Source organism: Hevea brasiliensis, chromosome 15 (assembly GCF_030052815.1).
Source record: "Hevea brasiliensis isolate MT/VB/25A 57/8 chromosome 15, ASM3005281v1, whole genome shotgun sequence".
NCBI lineage: Eukaryota > Viridiplantae > Streptophyta > Magnoliopsida > Malpighiales > Euphorbiaceae > Hevea > Hevea brasiliensis.
The window spans coordinates 3,091,619-3,097,088 of NC_079507.1; positions in this window are offsets into that span (position 1 = coordinate 3,091,619).

Here is a 5,470-nt window from a genome sequence, read left to right on the forward strand (position 1 = left end):
AATTTTCAATGCAAAGTATGGTTAGTAAAAACAGTATACATTTTAGGTTATAAATGAAAATAAGTGACCCTAATTGGTATAAGGCTAATTGGAGGTGAAATAGGATATATAATAGAGCAATTTTCATGTAGAGGTCATGCCAAAATTATTCCTAGAAGTGACCTAAAAAAATGACCAAATCCGGATTTGCCTAACATGTGAACCCAGAATTTGACCATATGAACAGTAACCAGTCTTTTGGCCATAACTCACTCAAAGCATGTCAAAATGACCTAAAATTTATATCATTGGAAAGCTTAGACATAGGGCTCAACTTTGGTAAAGACCACCAAGCCCAAAAATGCCATTAAGCAAGTCAAATTGATTGCCCAAGTTGGGTTACAAAAACTGCCAGAATTGAAATTGACCTAAAAGTGACCCGGAATTTGTCAAATAAGTGCAACTTGACTAGTATTAGTAAAATGACTATAATGTGGTCCATAGAACTCCAAATGACATGAAATCAATGCCAAAATTTCAATAAGACATAGACCTACAAAATTGGTAATTGGACTAAAACCCAGAAACTAAGAGAAATAGGTCAATTAGCTTGATCAATTTGATGCACAAAATCTAGAAAATGCATAAGTGACCAATAAATCCAGCATATTCTTTTAAGCTTCTCTACCACTAGAAAGCTTCAATTGAAATGTGCTATACTATTCTGGAAAGCTGAGAAACAGAACTAAAATGTTGTTTTAGACACCCTCCTCAAATTATGAATGCAAGAAGCTTGAATTATAGGTTAAAACTACTAACCTAATTAAGGACCATGCTAAAATAGGACACTTGAGTCCAATCCAACAATGTGGTTATAATTAACCCTACAAGACTTGAACAATTACAACTAAAATTTTTTATTGACCCTAAGACATAGGGTAACAAGAATTATGGAGAATGCTAGACCTAAATATTACAACAAGTAGTCCAAATAAATTAGTAAATTCTAGATTTGACCTAGTTATGGTTAATTGACCATAACTTGAGTTATACAAATCCAAATGACATTATTCAAAAAGGAAAATAAAGATAAGAAATAGAGGAACAACTTCCATTGAGGAAGTGTGGCCAAACAGTAGCCACAAATTGCTCAATTTGATATGCAAAGACAAGACAGTAAAGCTGAACCTAAAGAAAGCTTCTTAAAATAAATTATTGACTTATCCCTAATAAGTCATTACATGCTAAATTACATGACATAGGTATGTGGGACCTACTAACCCACTACAAGGTGACATGAAATCAATTGATACATAAAATGTAAATTACTTAAATGGTTTACTAAACACATAAGTCATAGGAAAATACACTTGGAACCTATGTTTCCATCATATATGAAATAACAATACTATGAATATGTATAATACATGGCATAAAATAATAAGAGTGATAAATAAATAAGTTATATGAATATGTACTTGGGATCTATGTTCTCATTATAATGACATGGAAATGGTATAAAGCATAGATAGTACATGAAGTGAATAACAATATGTTATGACCCTTAATAGTACATAGCATGAAATAATAAAACTATAAGTGCTTAATAATACTAATTAGCACAAATATACCTAGGCATGTATATATAGTTAGATCGATTGGTATACCAATTAGGGACTACAGATAGCAGTACTGCCTTCATGAATAATCATTGATTGACAAAATATGTTTGATATGATTTCTGACCGCTGGCCTTGTGCCTGACAAACAGTTGTATATAGGCTATTATATGCCTGCCCACGGGCCTTGTGCCTGACATGACAAATGCCATTGTGCATAATTGTAATTTTGGCTTTACAAGCCTGACAGGTGGCCTCGTGCCTGACAGATGTATACATATGGCTGTCTAACCCGTATACTCCCATGTATCTAGCATTATAGTTTGCTATAGGTTACTTGGGTACAAATATACAGATATGACATGAAATATACAGATATAACATGAAATATATAGATATGACATAAAATACACTAATATGATTTCCAAAGACTCTAATATGAGTTTAAAAAGCCAAAGAATGAAATTAATACACATAAAAGATACTGCTAGTTAATTTATTCCCAAAGTGCAGTAAAATATGCAAATGATCTAAAATTGCAAAAGTTTACATAGAATTAGTATTTATAATTATTTAGTTAAATTTCTTTAAGATTATGCACCACTAAGCAATTTGCTTAGCGCATTGGATTTTCCATCGCATAGGTACTGGAGACCAGATACAGTAGCCGCCATAGCAGCAGTCACCTCAATAGTACTCTGATTACAGTTGTCCATATCTGTTACAATCCAGAGTCACCTCACCAATTGTAATATTTTGGTAGGGCCCATGTATAGACTAGTATTTTAGTCCATGTAACTATAGTTGATGATGTAATAAATTGAATTGATATTTTTGAGACAGTAAAATAAGGTTATGAATTTTTGTGTATAATTTCTATATGAATAAATGAATGAAAAATATTATTTTCTTTAAATTGAATGAACAGATATGATACGATATGTTATATGACAAGATGAATAGAACAAATATGATATGAAATTATTTTTAATAGGTAGCTAGTGAAACCCACCAGATGTTAATAAAATAGAGAAGACACTGCCCGGGTTTCCATAGGAATAGATTGTGATAAAAAAAAATTTACCACATGTTTTCTATAAACTTTAAAATTTACAAGAGACACGACAGGACAAGATAGGGTGCTCCAGCATCAAATGTGGCACACCTTGCTCGGCTACACTGTAGACCGGTGAGGGGTATTACATTTAGTGGCATCAGAGCAAAGGTTTAGGCAGTCCTAGACCTAGATAGATAAAAATAGATATAGTGCATTACATGCATGGGCCTTTAAATAGAGTCGATGTGACACTAATGCAGATCTGTTTTTTGTCTATTTTATAGGATCGATGGCATCTGATCCTTTAGAGCACGGGTTTCCTAAACCGATAGATGGGTTAGAAGATGACATACTTGTCTCCAACCCTTTAGGTCATAAAGCGATGATAGATTATCAACCAAAAAGGATCGTATTAAAGATAATGGATGAAAATAAGGAAGAGATTGTATATGAGATGAAAGAGGATGAGTACAGAACTGATTAAGGATAAGTATAAGAAAAACCTAATCTATTGGGATATACCATAGTAACTATGCAATGTTCTCAATGTTTGTGCTGTAAGCTGCAGATTACAGTACCGACTTGGGATTATTGTGTAGAACTACGTATTTTTGATAGTAAATCGATATGGGGACAAGATTACAGAGCTCAATCTAGTAAGACAGACTAAGGATTAGCAGAGATCTACATAGCTGAGATAGTATGGTTACATGGAGTGCCGATATCGATCATATCTGACTGAGACTCGAGGTTTTGAAAGAAGCTACAAGAGTTACTAGGCACTCAACTGTACTTCAGTATGGCTTATCATCCTCAGACGGATGGACAGTCAGAAAGGGTGATATAGGTAACTAGTAAAACTTAGTAACTTGTTATAAATGTTAAAAAGACTGATAATAATGACATGACATGAAGTACATGATAGATGCTAAAAGATATGTTAAGAAGAGCCGATTGGAATCTTGACACAAAATGTAAAAGAGCTCAGAAACAAGAGAATTCTACTAGTGAAAATCCTATGGAGACACGACAACACAGAAGAGACGACATGGGAAAGCGAGGAGACAATGAGACAGCAATTCCCTCAGCTCTTCACATTAGGTAAATTTTAAGGATGAAATTTTTATTTAGAGGGGAAGAATTGTAAACCTCACTTTATGTAGTCTGTGCGTTCTACTGTACCGACGGCCAATGCCTGCCCGGACAGCCAAGATGCCTAGAACTACACTTAAATGATAGTGAGAAGGCATAAAATGATGAAATATGTGATAAGAAAAATTAAGGAAAAATAAAAGAGATAAAATGAAATTAGGTTAAATGAGCCAAAACCGTAGCAAATGGTGACCACACCGAGAAGTTACGACGAAGACCGTTGACTAGCCCTGGATCACGGGAAACCCCAGGAAATACTTTCTAGACCTAATTAAAGGTCTATGGAGGTATAATTGACAGTGAAAATGTCAAAGAAAAACTAGTAAGTCAATATAAAAGAAAACGAAAATTAAAGAAATTGGCGGGTCAAGGAGTTAATCGGTAGCACCGAAAAATAAAAAATGCAATCCGAAGAGAGGCATTTTGGTCATTTGACACCTAGAGTTGGATTTTGACCTAAATTTCCATGAAAATAAAGTGGTATTAAATTTTGAAAATCACATGAAAAATGAAATTGGAATGAAATGTAATTAAGGGAAATTGAAGGGGTAAAGTTTAGGATAATTAAAAGTTTAATTAAATTATTATTATTTTAATAGTAGTGGACCTATAAAAGGGATTAAGTGGATAGCATATCCCACTTCAGCCACTTCTTCTTCTTTATTTCATCTTCAAGCCGAATCCAATCCTCCCAAAAACTCCATAGCTGGCCAAGCTTGAAGCTCCATGCCTCCATGATCAAGCCACCTTTTGCTCAAGTCTCCTTCACTAAAGTTGATCCATACACCTTGGGGAAGAGATAGGGAGCAAGAAAGAAGAGTTTTTGGTGAAGTTTTGGTCAAGCTTCAAAAGAGGTAAGTGCTCATTTTCCTTACTTGCTTCATTACAGTTTTAATTGAGGTAATGGGGAGTTAGAATATGGAAGAATTTGAAGAATTTGATGAGTGTTGACAAGTCCCCAATTTGGAAGCCTTTATGTCCATGGGATTATGACTTAATTCTTCATGTCTATGGTGATTTGAAGGGTTAATTAAAGTGCTCAAATGTATTAGAGTTTAATTAGCATGTGTATGTTTGAATTGGGTATTTGAAGTAAGGTTGTGAATTGAATATGGGAAATTTGAAGCATATGTATAAATTGGGCAGCCTTGATATGCTTAGGAAGGCCTTAATTTCATGTGTATTAATGTTGATTAATGAGTAATGGAATGCACCTTATTAATTTTGATTAGTTGAATTAGGTTTGGAGAGTTGAATTGTTGTGGACATTGATTAAATTGCATTGAGTTTTGATGGATATTTACTTAAATTGAACTGTTATTGGACATTTGATTTGATCAATTAAGTGTTGTTGGATATTGATCAATTGGGTTGTGGTTGGACAATTGACAAAAGTGTAATGTGAATGGTGTTCATTAGAAGTGCCAATTTTCAATGCAAAGTATGGTTAGTAAAAATAGTATACATTTTAGGTTATAAATGAAAATAAGTGATCCCAATTAGTATGAGGCCAATTGGAGTTGAAATAGGATATATAATAGAGTAATTTTCATGTAGAGGTCATGCCAAAATTATGCCTAGAAATGACCTAAAAAAATGACCAAATCCGGATTTGCCTAACATGTGAACCCAAAATTTGACCATATAAATAGCAACCAGTCTT